Source organism: Callithrix jacchus, chromosome 19 (genome assembly GCF_049354715.1).
Source record: "Callithrix jacchus isolate 240 chromosome 19, calJac240_pri, whole genome shotgun sequence".
NCBI lineage: Eukaryota > Metazoa > Chordata > Mammalia > Primates > Cebidae > Callithrix > Callithrix jacchus.
In genome coordinates, this window is record NC_133520.1 from 12,146,195 (window position 1) to 12,172,212 (window position 26,018).

Consider the following 26,018-nt stretch of genomic DNA (forward strand, 5'->3'; position numbering starts at 1 on the left):
GCCCGCAATGGTGAAGATTTTCATATCTGCTGCACTGGGTTGGAAGTGTCTGTTGTAGTTGTTTTGTCTAAGTGCCTAGTTCTACTTTAGGATACATTTGAGCATAGGAAGTGAAAGGTAAAATTATAATGTGAGACTAGACACACTGTGCAGACAATCTGAAGTCTTTGGCTCCCTTTGATAGATCATTCTTCTTGTTTGCATTAAGGCTCTTTTCTTGGGCTCATCTCTTTCCCTACTTTTTTTTCTGTTTTGAGACAGAGTCTCTCTCTGTTGCCCAGGCTGGAGTATAATGGTGTGATCTCAGCTCACTGCAACCTCCACCTCCCGGGTTCAAATGATTCTTCTGCCTCAGCCTCCTGAGTAGCTGGGACTACAAGTGCACGCCACCATTCCCAGCTAATTTTTGAATGTTAGTAGAGACGGGTATCACCATATTGGTCAGGCTGGTCTCAAACTCCTGACCTCATGATCCGCCCACCTTAACCTCTCAAAGTTCTGGGATTACAAGTGTGAACCATCGAGCCCAGCCAGGTTCATCTCTTAATGCCCCTTTCTCCCCCTGCACCTGCTTCCACCCCAATTCCATAATTGGCTTGGGATTTTTCCCCCTTATTTGCCCCTGACCGTCTAGCACCTAGAACAGTGTTTGGCATATAGTAAGTGCTTAGTACATATATAGTGAATAAGCATCAGAAGAAAAGAGGGAAGGGAGGAAGAAATGATGGAAGGAAGAAGGAAGTCAGTCCAGGTAAATACTTCTTTGCTAGGTTTAGAAAGCTCAATTTCATCAAAATAAATAGCCTAAGAATAAGAAAGGAAGGGGAAGAATTTCATGGAGACTGTTCTGATCAAGATATTTACAAGACTGAAGTTTATTATTCTCTTATCCTCCAAAAGGAAGTCATAAATGGTTTTTGACAATAATCCTTACAAGTGTTTTTAGACATTGAGCTGAGGGTGAGTATAATGTCCTTGCATTTTCCAATAGCACAATAACAGTGCTCCAGAATTTGTTATGAAAATCTCATTGACTTAGTGTTTCTTTCCTTCCCCTTCACCTGCTTTAGAAAAAGAGGCTAAAATTGTTGAGTTAGCAATGACACAGAAGCATGAGAAAATATCTTTAAAGTTTTAGCCTGAAATCATATGGTGATGGCGCCAACACTGGCCCTTCCCTGCTTGACCCACATAATTTTCTGAGGAATTGAGAAGTCACATTCACATCTTAATGTTTTGGGATAGTAGAACAAGCTACTACGTTAGACAGCTGCACGTCCATGTATGTGGGGTGATGAAATACTCCTTTTGCTCTTGTTGTACCGTGTAAATTTAATCTCTGTCATCTCTGAACTCATCATAGTCCTTTTAAAGATCTAAAGAAAAATCCTGATGGATTATTGAAAGCATTAAATCACATAGAATTAAAATAGTTTTTATAAGCCTTAAACCGGTGATATGATTTATAAAGTACTTATGGGGAAGCTAGCCTTTATTGGCGACGACAATAAAAAAAATAGCACAGCAGTTAAAAAATTACTTTGACCACAGTTCAGTTTACTAACTGCAGGTGGAGCATGCCTAATCTGAAAATCTCAAATCCAAACTGCTCCAAAATCTGAAACTTTTTGAGTTCCAACATGATGCCATATGTGGAAAATTTACACCTGACCTCATGTGACGCGTTTCAGTCAAAGCACAGTTAAAACTTTGTTTCTTGCACAAAATTATTTAAAGTATTGTATGAAATTACCTTTAGGCCATGCATACAAGGTATATTGGAAACATAAATGAATTTTGTGTTTAGACTTGAGTCTCATTTTGAAGATATCTCACTATGTATATACAAATATTTCCAAATTAAAAAAAAAATCCAAAATTGAAAAGACTTTTGGTCCCAGGCATTTTGGATAAGAGATACTCAACCTACAGTTAAAATCAATCAGTGTTATTAAGGCACTTCCAATGTAACTGTAGTGCAGTGGTTGGTTCCACATAACCTGTGAGGCTTATTGAAGTTATATGTATGTTGTAGTATATTGTATGCTACCATATATGTATAATTTAAGATTACTAAGCCAAATTATCAATGGTGTTATTTGTAGAATAAAAGTCGTATATGTCAGTTACTCAGATGAGCCTAACACAAATAATATTAAATAGACTATGGATCTTTATATTACCTAATCATGTTATTTAGTTACATTGTACTTTTTAACATTTTTAAGTGATTTATAAATTCATTCTCAGAATAACTTATGTTGAACATTGAGTGTATGTTTATTTTTCTATACTTTGCTGTAGAATATACAAGAAGTCTGATGGTAAGCCAAAAGGACTCAATTCTGTGAGTTCAAAGCCGTTCCAATTTAAACTGGACTCAGCTGTGCTAGTTAATCATTAGTCGCTGGGTTTTAAGAGTGAACCAATACTGTCTCTAATTATTAGTTATTGTTCTACCGTAGGTAAGTTGTTACGTAGTTGGGATAAAATATCTGTCAGTAAAGACCACAGTGATTAACATAGTAATGAAGACTGGCTCTAAAATTGACACATTAAAAGTAAGCAAAAGCACTTTTCCTATAAATTTGTATAGGCCACTTGACTTTAAAATACATGGGAAAAAAAGAACAGAGAATTTTGACATAGAAAGCTATGGTTTTAGACCTACTATTAAACATTTTTTTCCTAATGGTCAGAAGAACAGTTTAAGAACCAAATCTAATGTTATTATACAACATTGTTAGGGAGAATTTATGGTATTGTAAATGTGAGTTAAATCATATTGAGTTAAATATGATAAACAGCAGAACCACCTCTTTGGTCGATGCTGACACTTTGAGAAGGAGGCTGTTACATAACAAGTCCTCCTATTAGTCTTCCTGTCTTTTTAATATTATCCTACGTGTCCTAAGAGTTTCCTGTTCTTTTAGTGGGCTTATCTATGTATGCCAAGCAAAAATTGTGATTGAAATTTTTATTGACTTGGCTGATTGAGCTGGTGGTTGTCATGAGCAAACCAATCATTTTAGCACAGTGGAGAAAAGGCACCGATCTTTGTTTTAATACTTAATTTCCTATTCAGCTTATGCCACTATTTAGCTGTGTCCTTAGACTAATCATCTAACCCCTCTGGTCATGATCATCTTTAAAAGGAGGTGATTGGATCTGAATAGTTTTTCTCATTTAGAATCCTTGGAGGAAGTAATGGGGGAATGACTGATTTTCAGTATTTTTAAAAGTCTAATGAAAATAAGACATAAAATCAAAATATTCACAAGCTAACCAAGACATCTCTTTGGACTTGGTTTGGCTGATGTAATCTCACTTCCCCCTCTTGACAATATTGAGTTATGCAAATCACAAATTCTGATTGGCAATAAATAGCTTTTTATTAATAAGAGTAGAATCATTCATACTAACTAAATACAGTTTGATTGTCAAAAACAAAACAATAGGACTGGTGAGGAAACCACTAAAATGTATCAAGTGTTTTTGGTAACCAAAAGTACGAAGTCCCTTTTACTATTTTTAGTTCACTGATTTCAAGGTGATGTACCATTTATCATGGCAGCTAGATACCAAAATAATATTATTCTCATTTCACAGGCACTATAAAGTGTCAGGCAGCATCATTCATGAGAATAAATATTTTTGGAATAAATTAATTGGTTGATATAGTTATACAGATTAATTTCTTAACCAGCAAAATCTGTTTTCTTTTAAATAATTAGATTATATGCCCATGGCTTACCATATTTTAGGGAAATTTTGGGTTGGGTACTGTTTACTTCACTGTAAATTTGGTCAGTGTATTAGTTTTCACGCTGCTAATAAAGACATACAGGAGACTGGATAATTTATTAAGAAAAGAAGTTTAATGGACTGACAGTACCACATGGCTGGGGAGGGCTCACAATCATGGTGGAAGGCAAAGGAGAAGCAAGGGCACATCTTACATGATGGTAGGCAAGAGAGATTGTGCAGGGTCACTCCCATTTATTAAACCGTCTGATATCGTGGGATTTATTCTCTATCAGAACAGTATGGGGAAAACCAGCCCCATGATTCAATTATCTCCACCTGGCCCCACGCTTGACACATGGGGATTATTACAATTCAAGGTGAGTTCTGGGTGGAGACACCGCCAAACCATATGAGTCAGTAATCCATTCTGCTTTCTTTTGAAGTCCCCTCTAAAACTTGTGAAAACAGGCAGGATAAATAAAAGAACTGGGGAAAATAAGCTTCATTGTCTCTCAGTTTTACATTATAGAAGTAACCAAAGAGGGAACACTAGATACTAAGTTGTTTGGGAGCAGGGGCAGGTTCATTTTGGGTTTTTATACCCCCAGTGCTTATGTCAGTACCTGGCATATAGATTGTGTTTAACACAATGTGTGCATTGGTAAATATCGTAGATATTGTGATTAAGATTCCCGTATTAACTCCTTCCTCCCTTTTAGCCCTATAAGACAATACATTATTTATTCATGAGATTATGATTAATTAGATAATTATGAATATTAATTGTGAATCAAACCATCTTTCCAAATTAGAGGTCACAAACTCAGTTAATTATGCTACTGAATTAATGAGGACTTCTATTTTTTAAATTTTTTTGGTCCATCCATGTCAGTACCCATATGTCATATGGTCATTGAAATTACATTTATGATTAAAAACAACAGACTAAAAATAAGTCTCATATCTGACCTAGCCTTAGAAGTCACACAAATATTATGGCTAATCTGATTGGGCAAAGTGTTTATTTAGTTATTTCCTCTTTCTAAAATGTAAATGCCATTTCAATAGCCAATAACAAATGAATTACTGATTATACTCTTGAGTTTGGTTATCGTAATATTAGGCCTAATGTTAGCATTAATACTAGTATTAATATTACTGTTTAATATTAGTATTTAGTATTATACTGTTTAATATTACTGTTTAGTAATAATGCTGTTTAATATTAATACTATTAGTATTAATAGTAATATTTCAAGCCTAATATTAGTATTAATATTAGCCATGAGACAACCAAATAAAGCTTACATAATACATTAAATTATTATTTTTAGAGTATTTGTCTTTACAAAATATACATGGCCCAGATTCATTTTAATAAAAAAATTAATATTGAATAAAATTATTTCTTACACATTATCTCACACTTTTTTCAACAGTGTAAGTAAGCTAAGTATTATTTTCCATGTTTTACAGATTGAAAAACTGAGGCTTGGTTAGTTTAAGTAATTTGCTCAAACTATTAAGTAGAGCATTATTTATAACCATTTTTTTTCTGACTTCAAAGTCCATGCTTTCTCCAACATTCTATATCACTTCAAATCAGTACTTTTCTGATTTGATATAAGTCAAATGAAAGATCTATTTTTTTTTTTTACAACTTTTCAATGTAGTTTTATCTGGCTGTGATCTTACTACTGAATTTTTAGTTGAGTTCAAAAATATTCAAAAGCATATTTGACAAAAGTAAATGTTTTGAACAACAGCTAACTGATAATCCCTGTGCAGATTGTTTGAAATATAACAGTTATCTGTGATTGAGTAACAAAAGCTTCCGTGGCTAAAATAATAATGGGGACTTTATTTCTGTGATTTCTGTCCATCGGAAATGTAGAAGCAGCTTGGTTGGGCAATTGTGGCTCCTGGTCACTCGTGGGATTGCATGTCACCAGGGAGTTGCAGTCACTAGTTGTTGGCTGGAGCTGCTGTCAAATGAAAGCCTGCATGTGGCTGGAGGACCCACTTCCAAGGTGATGCGCTTATATGGCTGGCAAGTGGGCTCCTGTCCACCTGGGCCTCTCCTTACGGCACAATGGCTGTTTTTCCTAGAGCAAGTGATTCAAGAGAACAAGATAAAAGCGGCAATGCCTTTTATGACCTAGCCTTGAAAATCACACACCATCATTTCTGCCATAGTCTATTGGTCATACTGGCCAGCCATCATTCACTGTTTATTCACTGAAAAGATGTGTGACTATCAGGGGCAAAAGTCATCCTAGACCACCACGGAGGCTGGCTCCTACAGATATTAATACTGTGTATATGTAATTTTATAGATAACTTTCAGAATCAATCTTAATTTTAATGAATAGGAAATAGAATCTCAGCTCATATGACTTTAGGAAAGAACCTACCCTAAAATAAAGATTATACAATATGCATAAATCTCCATTTCTTTTTTTTTCTTTTCTTTTCTTTTGAGACAGAGTTCTTGCTCTGATGCCCAGGCTGGAGTACACTGACGCCATCTTGGTTTACTGCCAGCTCTGCCTCCTGGGTTCAAGCAATTCTCGTGTCTCAGCCCAGAGTAGCTGGAATTACAGATGTGTGCCACCATGTCTGGCTAATTTTTGTGTTTTTAGTAGAGCCAGGGTTTCACCATATTGGTCAGGTTGATCTTAAGCTCTGGGCCTCAGACTGATCTCAAACTCTGGGCTTCAGGTGATCCACCTGCCTTGACCTCCCAAAGTGCTGGTATTACAGGTGTGAGCCACTATACCTGGTGTTCTGTTCTTTAAGAAAAAAAATTATAATGGTGCCAAACTCATTAGCAGTTGAAGATTTGAGGTGGGATTGTGAAGGGCCATTTCCATGTGCTAAACTGGCTTAAGCTATCAATTCTTGGCCATTCACTTTTGACTTTTAGAGTAAAGAGATTTTAAAACAAACGTCTGTTCATTCTCTCTGTTCAAAATGCTTGTTTGAATTTCCTTCAGTAAAATCAAAGCCTTTGTAGTATCCAAGAAAGCCTTATGTGAACTGGCCCCTACCTCCTCCCTGACCTCACCTCCAACTCCTCTCCTCTCATTGTCTCTGCCTCAACCACCCTGGTCTCCTTGCTATTCCTTGAGCTCACCAGACTTGCCCCTGTCTTAGGGTCTTCGTATTGGCTATTTCCTCTACTTGAAATATTTTTTGCATACATTTCATGATCAATCCCTTTTGTAATTTAAGTCTTTTCTCAAATGTTACATTTTCAATGAGGTCTGTACCCACTACCCTATTTAAACCTAAAACAGTGAACATGAGATCAAATAGGTGTTCAAAAATTACGTGTGATTGAATGAAGGAATTATTAATGGAGGCATAGGGAAAAGCTGTGGCTGCTTTCTCCTGCCCAAGGCAGTTTGGTATCATCTACTGGACTATTTTCAGACTCTGGTATTTGCAAAGGGTCTCTAAAAGACAGTAATCAAATGTGGATTTGCTTTATTTCTGTGGGATAGTTTCTGCTGTTTAGAAATAAGCACTGCATCCATTCCTATATCTTTATAGAGTTGCAACATTTAAAAAAAGAACCAGAGAAAAGAAGGCAGCTTCCACTAAGGTGTATTATAGTAGACAGGTGGATATTACTTAAAGGCGGAAATTAGTTGAACCATTTCTGTAGACATTAGACAAATTGTTTCACTCAGAGTTAAAAAGCAGCTTGGGAGTATTAAAGTATAGGGTGCTTGCATGCACTTTATGATGGTCTTAGCTTATGATCTTATATCACTTTTATTTCTCCATTAAATCAAGATGTATCTCATTGAGGCCGCCATCCTACATGACACAGCAGGGTTCATTGTCCCTGATTGAATGGAATTGTCCCTGATTGAATGGAAAAGTGCATCTGTCTTTAGCATGTGCATAGTATGGATAGCTGGCGTTTCAATTGGCATGGGCTTCTATGAAATGGAAACAGAGTGCATAGGCCCTTGCTGCATAAGACCAGTGCTTTGCTGAATGCCTGCTCTCTCTAAATGTGAAGCTGTGTCTTGTCTATTTTTTTTCTGTGTGTTTCCAGTGACGATGTTGCTAAATGGTCCTTCACTTGGAGTTAGTGCAACAAGGAGACATCTGAGCCTAAAATTTATGAAACATCTAAAGAAATCAAGCTTTATATAGGATCACTGTTGTGGGTTGAATTGTGCCTCCCCAAAAGATATCGAAGCCCTAACTACCTCCCTATACCTTACAATAGGGCCTTTATTGGAAGCAGGGTCCTTGCAGAAGATCAAGTTGAGATGAAATTATTTGGTTGGGCCTTAATTCAGTATATCTGGTGTCATTATAAAAGGGGACAATTTGGACACAGGGACAAAGGGAGAACGCCACATGAAGATTGGAGTTATGATGCCATAAACCAAGGAACTCCAAAGATTGCTGGCAAGCCACTAAAAGCTAGGAGAGATTCACAGAAAAGTCTCTCTCTTAGCCTACCGAAGGAGTCAACCCTGCTGACATCTTGATTTCTTCACAGTTCTAGCCTCCAGAACTGTGAGACAAATTTCTGTTTTTTAAGCCACTGGCTTGTGGTACTTTATTACAGCAGCCCTAGCAAACTAATACGGTAGCTGTTCACTTATGTATAATAAGGCAAGCATTAAGCAGCATTCACATGGCAACACAGCTCCAGTTAGCACATTTTACATGTGGAAAAAAACTTGGGGATAAGCAAAGATGTATGAAATAGATTATGCTCATGTAATGAAGTCATCGCTTAGCCCACGTTTCCATGGAATGCTTGTTAATTAACAATAGCTTGTTACTGGTATATCTGCTGCAGAATAACAGTAGATACTGTTTGAGAATTGGAACAGAAGCATGAACAGCTTCCCTTCTTAGAAGCAAACATGGGAATAGTCACATCTAATCGTTTCACACTGAAGATACAAGGGTTGAGTGGTTTGCCGTGGTTGGACCACAGAAGCTAGGAAGGAGGCTTATCAGTTTATCTTAGAATCAATCTGAGATTCTAAACCATCCTTTTTATAAAAAAAATACTACATTTCCTCTCACAAACTATGAATCATCACAGAGTAACTACTCAACCAACGTTTGCTGAGTGAATAAGTGAATCTACAGATTTTTCAGCCAGGGCGTTGGTAAAATACTGGATCTTTTTTCACTAGTTTTTAAGTCCATGTTACATACCTCTTGAACTAGGAAGAAAAATGAGGAATTTGGAGTCAGAGAGACCTGGGATTGGCTTGAACCTATCCACACCAGCTTTGTAAAGGTAACCTAATTACCTCCGCCAAGTCTCAGTCACATCCTCTCCTTAACAGAGAAAAAAAATAGCTTAAAGAGTTTATTGTAAATTTGAGATAATGTATGTAAAGTACTGAGCACCATTCCTAGCATATATGTGCTTGATAAAGAGTGGCTCTTTTTATTTAAGTATTCTTAAGTATAGTACCCATAACAACACCTTTGTATACACCTAAACCGTGCTGCCACTGTGGCACGTGCATGTGAGTCGGCTTTGTGCAAACAATTATAAGATGTGAACCCAGTTTCAGTTCTTGTCTTCCCCCAGTCTTCCTTTAATACAAGAACTGCGTATACTGATTCAGGTAATTGGAGCTGGGCATGCAGTCTGTGGTCCAGAGAGGGCAAAACTAAATAGTTCACCCAAGACACTGACCCACAGCCTTCTCTTTTCTGATACATTGTTGTATTCAAGCCCAGGAGAGCCACAAATAATCACAGGAAACGGGACCATGCCATGTGTGATTGTCTCAGTAGTATACTGGAGAAATGGCACACTAACTCCAGCCTGTGGTCCATGGGTTGCATGAATCATTGCAAATGTGAATGGCCATGCTTTGATATCATTTCTGAAACCTCATTCAAAGGGTGGACATCACCCAGGTGCTCTCAATGGTCATTTATAATTTTGTCATAAGATTTTATAAATTGTATAAATTCTTTAAAATGTGTTATAAATCCATTTATATTCTTCTTACTTATTCAATACCTTGAAATTTACAAGATGCAGAGTTTTATTTCATGCTATGCAAAGGAATATTTCTAATTATCTCTTATAAATAGTGATTAGGGTTATCCTCATATAGGCACATTGCTGAGATTAAAATCACTGAAAAGTGATTCTTAATTGTGATAACAGAAATAACAAAATGTAAGCAAAATGTTAAATTATGTAGGGATAATTAAATGGTAACAATATTATAAGTGGATTTATATTTACAAAAAAGAAGTCATGTCTAGATAAAATATGCCATCTTCAAAGCTTATTTTCAGATTGCTATCACGCTTTGAAATGATAGTATAATACAATGATAATATGATTGTTCAATGTTTACAGTTGTTCAATGAACAACACTGGCAAAAGTGTACAGAAAGCATGTTGTTACCATTCAAAATTGCATTTTAGTTTCTTTTGTCTTTTTATTTGTCCAACTTTTTCCTGCAGCTTTAAGAAGCAGAGAATCATAGACAATGTTAATATCTATTTTCAGATAAAACATCTATTTTACATTTTAGTTGTTTAATGTTTCTTGCATTTTATTGTCAGAAATAATGGCTTGAAAACAGGGTCTTTGTTTCACAAGAGGTTAGCTGCCCCCACTTGAAATCACAATCCTTTGTGATTTTAAAATTAGCTCCTTAGCCAGAGCTATGATGTCACCAAGGTGCAGAACAAGCAATAGTAAGTAGCAAGTGGATCAATCCTCAGGAAACAAAGATCCTGTTTTCATGTAAATGTCTTTCATGATTAAAAAAGGGAAGGAAAAAAAATCCCTGAGCATGGGTGAAAGAGTTATTGGTGCTACGTTTTTAGAGAAATTGCTGAAAGCGATTTAGCCATGCAAACTAATGACCTTTACAGTTCTCTCAAGGTTAATGGGGTCCAGGAAAATGGTAATGTAATAATTTGGGTTCCTTGGATGTCTCACTGACTTGTCTGTTCCTTATATTTGCTAGTATTGTATGGCGGAAGAGAATAGTGTTGATTATAAAACGTATTTGGAATACTCTGACCCTGTTTTAAGCCCTTTTCCTTATAGAATTATCAAAAATATTTAGGAAAGATGACCTCAGTGGGAAATTTCTTAAATTCTCTCTTTATTCAAATTAAGTAGGAAGCTAAAATTTGTAGCCCAAATGTAAAATAATTAAGAGACTTCATTACAGAAAACCTGTAATGTAACAACTCAAAGTCTAAGACATTCATAACCAGGAAATATCAAAGGTAGATCCATGTTGTTGCAATATGTACCTTAAAGGTCTCCCCTTATGCGCAAAGGGAAGCTGTTCATTCTTTTGCTGTACATCCGGGGAGTAAAAGCCAGACATTGGTCTGTTTCACTGCATGCCAGGCTGCTAAATGAAGTGCCTGCTGGTTCCTTGCAGGAATATCCTGCTAGTGGCATGTTCTGCAGGGTTGCCTTTAAGGAGCTCTTGAGAGGCCAAGTGTTTTGGTGTTATCAAGAGGGGCTCATTATACCCAGGGAATCAATTTAGAATGACTTTAATGGGATTGGGAGTCAAACTGCAATACAGCCCTATGACAAAGAGAATTTAAAGTACCCTGTATTTATTATGCCTTTCTCTCTTTAATTATGTCTGTCTTTAATATTCTGCTGTTAGCTCCTTTAATGTTTTTCTTCTTCACGTTTTTGGCATTTTTATGATTTGCAGTTCCATTTTAAATGGGCACATGTCATAATGTCATCTAATTCTATTGAGAAAAATGCCCCTGTTTCCTGTGGCTTTTGGCCAAGACATACTATTACTTTTGATTTTGATTTTTTTCCCACAGATTATGTAGCCTGTGCAATATAAAGTAAAAGATTTTTTTGTGACTTGCAAAATATATTTCATGCTTTCTTTTGCACTCTCCTTAGGGGCATAGGTTGTGTGTCCTACAGTCAAATTCTTTTTTTCTTTTTTTGAGACGGAGTTTCACTCTTGTTACCCAGGATGGAGTACAGTCAAATTCTTAACACCTAATATAGTGTCGGGCTCACTGAGAGTACTTAGTGAACTTTGGCTGAATGAATGAATGAAGGAATGATATTAGCACTCAGATTGTTCTTTTATTTTGTTTGGCTCACTGAGAGTATTTAGTGAACATTGGCTGAATGAATGAATGAATGAATGATGTTAGCACTCAGATTCTTCTTTTTTTTTTCTTTTTTTGAGACAGTCTTGCTCTGTCACCCAGGCTGGAGTGCAGTGGTACAATCTCAACTCACTGCAATCTCCTCCTGTTGGATTCAAGCAATTCAAATATTGCTGTAATAGGGTTTTGCTCTCCGTTGACAGGATTAGGGGAGGACTCAGCACTTTTTGAGTATAATGAGTACAGTATTATAAATACATAACGTGGTAGACTAGAATCCGATTGTAAATATTTTCACCTTTTTTGTCTATTCCTTTATCCCTTCTCACCTTTATTTTCTCATCTTTATTTATCACCTTCATTTATTCATTTATTTATTCAACTGTCAAAACAAGGGCCCAGGTATGTATAAATTACTGTATTCCATTTTCCCCCTTTCCTTCTTCTTGCCTGTTATTTTTCACTTTTTTTCTCCTCTGATTTTCTGTACTTCTGCCTATCCTCTTCTCTGCTTTTCCTCCTCTCATCCCAGTACCCTGTCCATTCTTCCCATTTCCATTTCTTGTTCTACTGTAGTACTTACCATGTCTACTCTAGTCCTCTGCATATATACTTTTCATACTCTCCTTTAAAAATATAGCGTATCATCTTACCTGACTCTTCCTCCTCTTTCCATCTCTGTAAAATCCAAAGAAGCAGAGATATAGTCATAGAAGAAATTATCCTAGACTCTTCCCCCTCATTATAAATCTGCACTCAGATTTGTTTATAGCAATCACTGATCCAAACTATTTCATTATCTTCAGGTAGTATCATGCCTAAAAATCTTTCAGCAGGGGATCAACTGCCCTTAATTTTTTTAAAAAAATAAAAGCCCTTCTGGAAAGGTTATTACTTGATTTTCCTTAGTAACCCATGTTTTGATTCTTGGAGTTCAATGAAGATTCCAGTTCACTCTCCATTTCTGCTGTCCTGTGCTTTAGATGCAAAGGAGTGAATGGCAAGAAAGAAAACACTACAATGGGTACAGGACACAAGCTGATTTATGGTAGAACTAAATGAACAGGACAAAATATGGTCAGGAAATAGAGGAAATGCTATAAGTCATTCTTAAATTTCTGACATTTATTTATTTATTTATTTATATTATTAGAATCTAGACGATAATATCTAGAGTCTAGATGTTAGTAACCAGGGACTTGACAGTGAATAAGACTCACATTCTGTTTGAAAGAGATACTAGTGTAGGTGGTAAGTGAAATGATAGGGCTACAAGAATAACACCCAACCTAGAACTTGGAAGGATCAGGATATACTTTATGGTAGAAATGACAGCAAGGCTGAGTCAAGAAGGATAATTTAACAGTAACTAGAGAAGTGGTGGAAAGTGGCAATTCATGCCTAGCTATTAGAAGCATGCTCCTTACAGGAATGACAGTAGAGGAGCCCACAGGGGTGAAATCCTAAAAATCTTATTGGCTAAGCTAAGGTGTAGGGACCTCATCCTGAAGACACTGGAGAGCCACTGAAGGGTTTTAAGCAGAGAAGTGACATTTTGGAGAGATACCCTGGTAGTGTCATGGAGGAAAACCACAGACAGGCAACAGACAGTGAGAAGTTGTAGTAATCAAGGTGAGAGATGACAGTGGCCTTCCCTAAGGTGGCGATGATGCAAATAAGTGATGAATTCAGGGTATATAAAGAGAATAGATGGACAGCCTATGCTTATATATTGGATGCAAGAGATGAAGGAGGGGCAGGGGTCAAGAATGGCATTTGGTCTCCTGAGTCCTGAGGAAAGGTTCTATTTCAGAAGAGTCATCTCAGTCGTCTTTGAACTTTAAGTGCAGGCTAGTGTTCCTAAAAGCTTCCAGATTGACATCCCTGAAGACAAATGCCATCTTCTGTTTCATCACAGTGAACAGCAAAGCTGGCTTGTGAAGGTGCTCTCATCTGTGTGCAGAAATCTGCATAGCAAGAGCAGGATCACTGGGGGTTGTAGGCAAATTTAGAAGTTGTCGAACGATTAGTATTGAATTTAGTGTTTTCAAATACTAGGCTAAAATATACTTTTTTACTGTCTCTTATGGATGAGCACAAAGTAGTTGCACCAGAATTTGTGTGTGTATGTGTTTGCACAGATGGGTTTATACATGTGTGCAGTCCCGTGTGTGTGTGTGTGTGTGTGTGTGTGTGCAGATAACATCCCTTCTGGGTCCCCCATCACTGGGAGGGTCTCCTTTAATGCCTCTCAGATGATGGTGGTACTTGTAAATGCTCCTGGGACTGGAAAGGAACTACTAACTCATCTTTCACGAAAATAAGCCAAACAATTCTCAGCTGAAATGACTTTTTTTTCCCACTGCTTAATGTCTAGACAAAATTTGAACTGGTGACTTCAAAGTGAGTGACTCTATAGTCCATTACCAGTCCCCCAAGATGTGTAATCTATTTTAAAGATACTTTTTAAATAACCTACTATAGAAAATGTAGTTAGCAAGCTCAGAGATATGCTTATATTCAGGAAGTCTCAGAAATGCACTTACAGATTTTTTTAAAAGTCTTTGCAAGGAGTAAAATGAGAATGAAAGAGATGATTCATTTTATTAGAGCAATTAAAACATTGGCTCCTGTTTTCATCCATCATATTCATGAAACAAAACTATATTAGAGAAAAAGTGATATTTACCTGGAGATAAAATTTGAAGTATAAGGAAGATAAAAGTCCATTTTTCCGAAAGAAGTAACTGAAAATCTGCTGTAGGTTATAATTCAGGCAGACCCTCATCATTATGGACCAGGAGCTGGAGTGAGATCATTGTGGAACAGGAGCCAGAGTGAGCGCAATCTCTACCCAATATTTTTTGAGGCACAAACGTAGCCAGGAGTGAGTCATTCAACAGGGTACCTCAGAGGTGGAGGGTCTTGGATATAAATGGGCAAGACTGCAGTACGGGAAAATCTGTTACCTTAACCTTGGATCTGCCCTCATCATCTCTGGGTGAGTTCAAAGTAATCAACGTATTTGATTCCGGTCTCTGCCTTAGGCCATGTCCACACTGCAGGGATGCTTCAGGTGACTCAGAGATGGCTCTTAAATCTAACTATCTCTGCTCCCAAACTCCAAATGATATAATATTTTCTTCTTGGGTTGCATGTAAATTATATAAAAGTAGCATGATAAATGATTAATATGTGCGGACTTTGCCCACTGTATTTCCCTGAATATGGGCAAGTGAGGAGAGAAGTAGAGATTTCAGTTATATCATAGAAAGGTAGGAGAAGGAGGGAGAAGGTGAGGGAGGAGGGCTTTCTCTTGCCTTTTTGTTTATTCAACACATGTTTGCATGGGGTACCAGGAAGAGTATGAGACTTACAGAAATGTAGGTTCAGTTTCTTGGGGCTAAATGTTCTACTTTGCAGAGTTGTTTTAAAATGTGAATAAAATAACTCATTCATTCATTCATTCATTCAACTACTTATTGAATTTCTACTAATGGCCAAAGACCTCAGAGTAAAAAATGAAGTTAAAGCTCCTACTTTGTGAAACTTACATTTGAGTTGGTAGAGCTAAACCTAGTAAACAATCAAAACAAATATATCAGTCGGTGGGTGATAAAACAAGGTGAGGCGTGAGAGGGATCCAATGGAGGTTATATTTTAGATGGTGATTAGAGGAAGCCTCTTTGACGTGGGAGGTGACATGGTGTGGTGACGTGCTGAACAAAGAGGGAAGGTCATAATGAGGCATCATGCACCATGGTTATACTTAATTAATGATAACTATGGTTATAATCACTGTCATCATAATCCTTGATGATAATGGTATACACGAAGCCTGCGTGCTCTTTGTAAATCTGGTGAATCTATAAAGTATTAAACAGAGTTTGGTTTGAAGCACACTTATAATGGAATTTGATATCTGTGTTTATAAATTTTTATTTTCAGTCACAGTTTAACTTTGGAGATATCTAATAACATTTAAAGGAAAACCAAAAAATGCCAAGTGTTTCATGTGGTTAAATATCTTACAACTTTCCCCCCCATTAATACAATGAAACAAACATTTCATGACCATTTGTTTTGTGTCAGGCACTATGCTGGGTACTGGGAAACAAATCAATGTAAAATAAAATCTTTACCTTCAGGGAGCTTATAATCTGATTTTATCCCTAATAATTCAAGACTCTTGCACTATTTGTTTTAATAGAACTTGCAGGAGAGATTCAGATGCTGATGAGGCTCTTGAGAGTTTAGGAAAAACAAGTTGCATTTGAGTGTTAACAGTGATGTTTGTTTACTTTTATAAAATATATAAGAGGCTTTTCCACTAGCGAATAAGACTTTCAAAAGCTTTCAAAGTCACATGTAATAAGTAGTTAAATATCACTGAAGGGGAGTCACAAAGACTGACAGCTTGGAAGCTTAAACACTGTATGTGGTTCAGTATATATGGCCAAGGTGAAGTCCCCATTCCCATTTTAATTGAGGTTATATAGGCCCAACCAATTCATTTGGTCTGAAAAATCCAGACTACGTGGGAATCCAAAATCAACTTGGCAATGCCCTGTTAGTTTTTGGCCTCTCAAACCAGCATATCACATACTGTTTGGTAAAGGATAGGGATGAAAAATCACAGCCCAGGTATATCCCAATGATGGAATGAAGTGCAAGTTGGGCAAAGTGATTTACAACAGAGACACACATATATACATTGCACATTTAGTGGCACAAGTAAAACACATCTGTAAATTGCTCTCTAGAGAGAATTCATGCTTATTTGCAGAATCTATAGTTTACATTGGAAGCAGACATAGCCTGTGTTCAGAGGCCTGTTCTAACCTTCTCTAACATAGCCATGGCTTATCACACTCTACCTCCCCTTCCTGCTTCTTGTTCTTCAAGGAATATTCTATTCCATCCCACCCCATTCCCACCCCACCCCATTCCCACCCCATCCCATCTCACCCCATCCCATCTCACCCCATCCCATCCCATCCCATCCCATCCCATCCCATCCCATCCCATCCCATCCCATCCCATCCCATCCCATCCCATGACATCCCATCTCATCCCATGACGTCCCATCTCATCTCATTCCATCCCATCTCATCTCATTCCATCCCATCCTATTCTATTCTGCAATTCTCTAATGGGAATATATTTACTTATTAATTATCTATTTTCCCCATCAGATATGTAAACCTCATGAGGGCAGACACTGTCTTGTTCATCTGTTCATCCAGTGCTTTGCCCAGAGTAGGGTCCCAATGAATATATGCTGAGTTAGTAAGTTTTAGCAATGACAGATGATAACAGCAGCAGCAACAGCAACAGCAACAACAAAATCCTTGGGATTCCCAAGAGGTTGGCTGGGGACAGGAAAAATCTTGTGAAATCAGAGCAAGGATTCTATGTTGTTTCAATGGCAGAGTATTAGTTCTCTTTATAGCTACAGTCCCCAATCTTTTTGGCACCAGAAACTGGTTTTGTGGAAGACAATTTTTCCATGGATGGGTTGGGGGGTGGTTCTGGGCTGAAACTATTTTACCTCAGATCATCAGGCATTAGATTCTCATAAGGAGCACACAAACTACATCCCTTGTATGAACAATTCATAATAGGGTTCCTGTTTCTGTGAGAATCGAATGTCACTGCTGATCTGACAGGAGGCAGAGTTCAGGTGGTAATGCTGCCCCACCTGTCACTCACGTCCTGTCGTGTGGCCAGGTTCCTAACAGGTCACGGACCTACATGGGGTGGGGGGGCAGTTGAGGAGCCCTGCTTTATTGGACCACATGAAATAGCAATACAGTACAGTTGACCTTAGAACAATGCAGAGTTGAAAATCCACCTATAACTTTCTGACTCCTCCAAAACTTAACTACCAGCAGCCTACTGTTGACTGGAAACTTTAAAATAACATAAACAGTGGTCTGACAAATATTTTTATGCTATATGTATTATACCCTGTATCCTTACAATAAAGTAAGCTAAAGAAAAGAAAATTTTATAAGAAAATCATAAGGAAGAGAAAGTATATTTACTATTTGGTGAGTGGAAGTACATCATCATAAAGATCATGACTCTTGTCATCCTCATGTTGAGTAGACTAAGGAGGAGGAAGAGGAGGAATTGGTTTTGCCATCTCAGGGGTGGCAGAGTTGGGAGAAAATCCACATATAAGTGGACCCACATAGTTTAAGTCCATGTTTTTCGAGGTCAGCTATATAAGAAATTAACACTTTAACTCTTTTTGGTAAACTTTATGATACAGAAAGGTACTATGCACCAAATGCTAAAAAAAAAAAAAAAAAAAAAAAAAAAAACTGTGTAAATGGGGCTAAAACGTTGTTTGTGTTGATTGTTTTTAAAGATATATGGTTTTTACTTTAAAAAATATTTTTGAAATTTGGATAAATGGTGCTATTATTCAACTTTAACAATAGGACTCATTGGTTCAGTTTGCAAAACATCCATCTTTTAGGGTGGGGCTACACATAGATTAGCATCCATTGTTCTAGAAATATTATCTTTGCCTGTCATGCCATCCCTTCACTGACACTACTGTGAAAATCTTAATGGTTTGACCCAAGAGTAGAACCATGTTGGAAAATTTTCTGGTGACATTCCTTTGTGAGTTCAGATAATTTTTTTGACTCTGAAGAATTGTTGGTTATAACAGAGAATTTCTCAGTGTTCCTACAGATCATTATCTAGCTTGTTAACCATCCACATCTCAACTAAGACACATTACAAAAAAGCTCAAGATATCTTTCTCTGTCTCCTCCCCCATGCACACTATTCATGTAGACTAAAGCCGAGCCATTCATTTTAGAATGTAAAGTTCAGGAACCTGTTGAAACATCCCAGCAACTAGTGATACAGAACTTTATAGTGACTTGTAAATACCTATTGCTGAGCCATAGGTAGAAGCCCATGGAAACCAAATCATATTGCCTGGAAACAGGAAGCTGCAGAGACACACTTTTTCTCTGAATACAAAGGAAAGCATAAGCCATCACTGAGCTGTTTGTCATAGGTGAATGTAAGTACATATAGGGGCCAGGCATGGTGGCTCACGCCTATAATCCCAGCACTTTGGAAGGCTGAGGTGGATGGATCACGAGGTCAGAAGATCGAGACCAGCCTAGCTAACACAGTGAAACCCTGTCTCTATAAAAAATACAAAAAAACCTAAAATTAGACAGGTGTGGTGACATGTGCCTATAGTCCCAGCTACTTGGAAGGCTGAGGCAGTAGAATTGTTTGAACCCAGAAGGCAGAGGTTGCAGCGAGCCAAGATTGTGCCACTACACTCCAGCCTGGGTGATAGAGTGAGACTCCATCTGAAAAAAAAAAAAAAAGAAAAAAAGAAATTGCATGAAGGAAGTGGAAGTTTGGGGCTATATTTAAATGCACACATGTATATACATGCTATCAAAAATTTGGGTTGGGTTTTTTAATTGGTGGAATCCTTTAAAGCCTATTTTCACCTATTGGTTGATAATTTTAACTAGAGAAAACATGATTCATTAGATAAATTTATAAATCTCCCCCACCTTTATTTATTTATTTTTTTGAGACAGTCTCTCTTTGTCACCCAGGCTGAGTGCAACGGCGACATCGTGGCTCACTGCAGCTCAATTGATCCTCCCACCTCAGCCTCCTGAGTAGCTGGGTACATGCCACCAAACCTAGCTAATTTTTGTATTTTTTTGTAGAGCTAGAGATGGGTTTTTACCATGTTGCCCAGGCTCGTCTTAAACTCTGGGTCTCAAATGATTCACCCACTTCGGCCTCCCAAAGTGCTGGGATTCCATATGTGAGCCACCTAAATCTCCATTTTTGAATAAAATGACACACATATATGGCGTTGAGTTTTGTTGTATGGAAAAGTACCAACTCCAGAGTTTTCAGACAGGTCATTAAATACAAACAATAGGCACTCATACTTGTGCGGGCAAGAAAGGCTCCAACTGCAACATCTGCCTTTCAGGTCTCATGGTGGAAGTGTGATTGTTGCAGTCCCAATTAAAGGGCTAAGACTGGTTAACTCTCATCCAGTTTAATGTACTAGAAAACTTGAGGTACTTCAGAACACGAGGCCTTTTCATTTTCTTCATGCTCACTTATTTTCTCATTCAGTTTTGTCTGAATACTCGTTCATGATAGACATTTTCCTTGGGGCTGTGGTAAATGGCTGAGGTTAAAGGAGAAGGAAGCCCAGAAGTGTCCACTGCTGCTGTCTGAAAAGCAGGAATCATCTAGGAAGATACCTAGAGTAACACTTGAAGGTACCAGAATCTAAGCCAGGGAAATGTACAAGTAATGGTGTTATGAAGCTCAAATAGCTACCCCTAAAGAGGAGCTAAGTGTGGATTGGACATTCAAGCCACCATATCAGAACCCAGTGGATCTGAGGAATAGGGTTCTCAAGCCACCATATCAGAACCCAGTGGATCTGAGGAATAGGGTTCTCAAACAGAAGGACAGAAATTAAGAATGAGTCCGCAGCCAAGAGCTAGATGGACAGGAAACCTGAAAGAGCTCCATGTAGTTGGTAGGAAGAAGGAGTCAGTGAGTTTTGCTGCTGAGTTCCTGTGTTCACAACCAACATACCCTGAGTGTTGAAAGTTACAACAAGGAAAACAACTGATAAGTATGAGAGATCAAAAACAGTCTTTTACAGGTAGTCCAAAAAGTTTCTTCAGTGATAATAAAATACCTAAAACGGGATGGTATGTAGTTTCTCCCCCTCAAATCTCACATTCAGAGTGACTAGAAATCAATGGTGCTGTTGGCCACATATGGCTTCTGAACTTGATGATAGATAAATAAATAGGTATTATGCAACTCTATATGTACCTTTACTTTCTTCCAATTGTGTCTTCTCTAATGAGGCTTCAATAACCCAACACCTTGGTTTCAGTTTCTACAGAAACAGACTCCAAGACAAAGATTCAAGGGCACATAGTTTATCAGGGAGTGGTCATAGTAGAAAAATAAGGAAGTAAGACAGAAGGAAAGGCAGCCAATAAAAAGTTTTGTTATTGAGTTACCACAATTGATAACTGGAGTTCAGTCTTGCTGGGAAACTCTGGGAAGATTTTGGGTGATGTTACCAAAGAGTGAAAAAGATGGAATATTTGTATACTAACTCTTCTGTCAATCATTGGTTAGAGCTTGGGTGAGGGATCAATTGCCGGGTACAGTTCCACTGCCATGCAAGCAGATAGGCAAACCATCGTGATGGCCAGAGAATGCCCAAAGGCAAAAAAAAGTTTTAGGTGATGGCGGCTAAGCCAGACTTCACTAACTTGGTAAGGAAGGAAGGGATGGGAGTGGGGAACTGGCAACTTCTGCTGTACGCAGAGAGTGCTTGTCCTGGATTTAAGCTCATAGGGTAGAAAGTGGGAGTAAGGAAATGAGTACTCCATCAGAGTACTCCATCAACTCTTGTCCAAACTCTTCTACCGAATAGATAAAACCCTCAGCATCCCTTCACTTGTCTTCTTCCCCTGAAATTAGATTTCCCCTCAAAGAGGAAGTAGGATTGCAATAGTATCATCACATCCCTTGTTAAAGCACACACACATTCAGGCATCCCAAACCCTCAGTATGAGAAGGCCATTTCTAAGCAGGAGAGGGAAGCCAGACCAGGCAGCAGCAATGACTGTTCTCCCCTTGGAGTCCCTGGTGCCACTAGCATCATGCTCCCTCGTAGGTTGATGGCTTTTCTTTAAACTGGGCCATGCATGGAAGCATGGATATCAAACTAAAATTGCAAAATTAAGTGCAAAAGTGAATATTTATTCACCACAAGGAAAATCACAACACATTTTAAATGTAACAAGGCTTACAAAAATCGCAACATTTAAAAAATCCAGGAAAATAACAAAATTCTAATTAACTGTCTGACATTCCTCTGTAAAATATTCCTGTTTCTATATTTTTGGGGCTACATGGTCTTTGATTGCCTCTTCTTTGACAACAAAGGTTTTGTAATGTCATTTTCTATAGAGAGAATAGAAGGTACATTTAGTCTTCTCTCTAGCATGTTCATTGAAATTGGTTTTTTTATTATTGATGGTTTAAAAAGGCTTCTTTTACTTACACTACTCATCATTGGCAACATTGTGTAAATTTTGTAGGATTGTTGTCGAATTTTTGGGAAAACTCCATCAAACTTCTCTCATATATGCTCTGTGAGATTTAGAAGAATTTTCCAGACTGGGTCTATGAATTTTAAACCTTTTTTTCTTGTTTTATTTCATTTTATTTGTTTATTTTTCCCAGGCTAGAGTGCAGCCGTGTGATCTTGGCTCACTGCAGCTGCCTCTTGGGCTCAAGCCTCAGCCTCCTGAGTAGCTAAGACCACAGGCATGCCCCACCACCCCCAGCTGATTTTTGTATTATTATATTTTAATAGAGATGAGGTTTCTCCATGTTGCCCAAGCTGGTTGACCCCTGGTCTCAAGTGACCTGCCTACCTTGGCCTCCAGAGTGCTGGGATTATAGGCATGAGCCACCACACCCGGCCTCAAACATTTTTTCTCTTCTATAACCCATAGGTTTGGAGCCAGGCCTCATGTTTACATCTCTATACAATTTTTGATCCTGCATTCTCAGCCATGATACCTGTACAGGGTGAATAGAGTGGTAGAAGAATTCCTGCAAGTTATTCCTACATGGGGATAACTAACAATAATTTAACTATATGTGATTGTGAACTACCTAAATATAAACTATTAAACCCCAAATAAATATATTGACAGCTCAACTGTTCCTTTGCCAAATTTCAGGAATGTCTGGCATCACTCCTGGGTCACCCGGCCCAAGAGATGTAGGGAGAGAAATCCAGAGATCAGTTGTGGTTAAAATATCTTGCTATCCTGGTCAACATGGTGAAACCCCGTCTCTACTAAAAATACAAAAAATTAGCTGGTCATGGTGGCACGTGCCTGTAGTCCCAGCTACTCAGGAGGCTGAGGCAGAGGAATTGCCTGAACCCAGGAGGCGGAGGTTGCGGTGAGCCGAGATGGTGCCATTGCACTCCAGCCTGGGTAACAAGAGCGAAACTCCGTCACACACACACACACACACACACACACACACACACACACACACACACACATATATATATCTTGCTATACAAAATGTCACCACAATATACAACTATGTGTACACAGGGCCTTGAGAGGAGCAGAGCTTTCATAGTGAGGGGACCTAAAGATTAGGTATCTTTAGCTCCATGGTCAGGCTGTCTTTGTCTGTAGCATTTTTTTGTTTTTGTTTTTTGAAAGGGAGTCTTGCTCTGTCTTCAGGCTGGAGTACAGTGGTGCAATATCGGCTCACTGCAAACTCCGCCTCCCGGGTTCAAATGATTCTCCTGCTTCAGCCTTCCAAGTAGCTGGGACTACAGGCACATGCCACCAGCCTGACTAATTTTTGTCTTTTTAGTAGAGATGGGGTTTCACCACGTTGGCTAGGATGGTCTTGATCTCTTGAACTTGTGATCTGCCCACTTTAGCCTCCCAAAGTGCTGAGATTACAGGTATGAGCCACCACGCCTGGTCTCATAGCATGGTTTTAGAAGTTGTCATGGTCTTTACTTATTTCATGTCCTGTCTAAGAGACCTATATTATTAGTTCCCAAGGACTGGCGTACATTTGTGCAAAACTTACTTAGCTTTTTGCTTTCTAATTCCTTGCCTGTCTCTGTGTGATGAATGCCGTCTACCTTGGCAGCCAGCTCATATTCAACCTCACTCTTCTGGATCAAATCTAAGGTAAAAGTTTGAATAATCCTCTAAGAGTTTTGCTATCAGCAATTCTGACTGACCCCCCATAAATGATAAGATTATTGTAGTTGATGAATGATGTCAGACAAATGGCCTTCAGGGAAGACTTGACCAAGCATTGCCTTACACAGTATAGAAGGGGTGAGTTTTATTCCATTTAACCCAATGGAAAAGCAGCTTCCTAAGTTGAAAATCATACCGTTAATATCAAAGATATAGAAATGGGGAAGATTAGTCCAGCACAGGGAGATATAAAGCCGTTTATTGGGATTTAGTCATGAAGGGAGCCACTTTGCCTTTGAAATATTTGGAGAAACATTGTACTACGTCTTCTTTCTCCAGCCTGCATCTGAGGGTAAAGCTTCCAGCAGGCTACTCCAAGTTGTATTGGCTCACCTCTTCCAATGTGTGAGGCGGGTTGGGAAAGGCTGCTAGCTAAAGAATTCCTTTACTAGAGGCTCTTTCCTGTGGAGTTGGGAAAAACTGAAAGGTGATTTTTAGGCTGTTCAAAAGGAGCTCCTGCCCTACTACACCTGCCTCTGATACTTACAAATATGTATTGAAGTTCATAGTTATTCAAGATCCTCTCCAGCTGATCTTTTACAGGTTAGGTTTTGAAAAAGTAGCCTTGGAAGCTGGACCTGCCATAAAGGGGTTCCATCGTGGCAAACCCAGCCACAATTCTGAACTGGAGCCTTACTTTTGCCTGTGAGGAGACCATTGAAATAATAGAGAATAATACATATACTGGTGATTTGTATGAAATTATTTTTGAGTTTATTATTTAATAAAGAATATTCAGAAATAGGCAAGTAAAAAATGTCATTGATGTCACAGACGAAGAAGCTACGTATATGCGTTAATGGGATTCATTCACTGGTTTATGAACCCAGACTTCTCCTGGGACACCACAAATCCACGGGTGTGTAGACCCCTTTCAATTTGACAGGAATGCAGATTAGTCACCAAATATCTGTAAATAGCCAAGGATTACGCAGATAATTCTCCTGTGGGCTCACTAAGGGATTCTCTTCTGTGGCATGTAGCCTAGAAAACTTTTGAGTGGAGACAGCCCAGGGATTTCAGCAATGTTGGTTGTGCTTTTGCTGAACAGACGTGTTTGTAGATACCTGGGCCATCCTCACTGCACAAAGACTCTTTGTAAACATTTCCTCTAGTCAGCACTTTCCCATTATAGGAATGGTTAAAATTATCAGGTGTCGTCCCCAAAACAGATGTTTGTTTCTGCCAGAATATTATAAGAAGTTTCCATATTGGACATGTTAGAGAAATACTTGCAACTGAAATATGTACTCTGCTTGTTAAGCCTTTGCCAAAATACCCTTCTTTGTTTAGGGAGTTATTTTGCATGAAGCTATTGTCAGCTTGTGTGGGCAGGTCCTTCTCTAAGTGTAGTATGGATGCAGTTTGGGGATAAGAAGGATCTTAAAATGATCATGAGGATTTATTTTGAGTTTCAGTTCTTCAAAAGAAAAAAATATACAGAGGAGTATATTCCTGCCAGGGCCTCCCAAAACCTGGATGTAGCTCTTGTTTCTTTTGTTTCAAGAAACAAAGCACAAGATTTGCTTGAATTCTACTCATGGGAAGTTCTAAATGTAGTCATGTTCTTTGGTTATTTATAGCACATGAGCCTCCACGTACCCTCCCTTCTTATTATCTCTCCACCCGCTCTTCCAGCACCATGACCCTATATTTAGATCTGAAGCGTCATCTTCTGTGACCACAGCAAGGTTGTGCCTCTGAGAAGGATTGCAGGTTATAAGGATATTTCACCAAATGGCGGAGATATCCATTTAGGACATTTTCACCTTCTGGGAGATAAGACCTCTGTGTAAGAAACCCAATTAGCAGGCAGATTCTCTTTTATATCATTTTATAGAAAATGCATTTTTATAATAACCTGGTATGCATTGCAAAAAATGCTGCTGTCATTACATATTACTGACTTTTTGGAGTAGATCCTTATCGTTTGCACACACGAACACATTTTATTGGGTAAAATTAGAAATTCTAGTTTCAAGAAAAAATAAAAAAGAAATTCAGCTTCGCAGCAATGATATCAACAAAACTTTTAACCCAGGAAGATCTTTGATACCTGCTTTTGAAAAAGGAAATGAGTCTTTGAAGCTATATCAGGGAACTCCCCACCAAAAAAATCAATACGTCGTGCCCGTAATCTCAGAACTTTGAGAAGCCAAGGTGAGAGGATTGCTTGAGCCCAGGAGTTTGAGACCATTCTGGGCAACATGGCAAAACCCCATCACTACAAAAAATGCACAAATTAGCCAGGTGTGGTGGCACATGCTGTT

The 26,018-nt window shown here is 38.3% G+C and overlaps 1 protein-coding gene across 23 annotated transcripts in view; it reads left to right on the forward strand.

Moving 5' to 3' along the window:
• The window catches only part of ESRRG (estrogen related receptor gamma), a 656,445-nt gene that overhangs the window by 127,718 nt on the left and 502,709 nt on the right, over positions 1–26,018 (forward strand). The gene's annotated exons all lie outside the window — the stretch shown is intronic.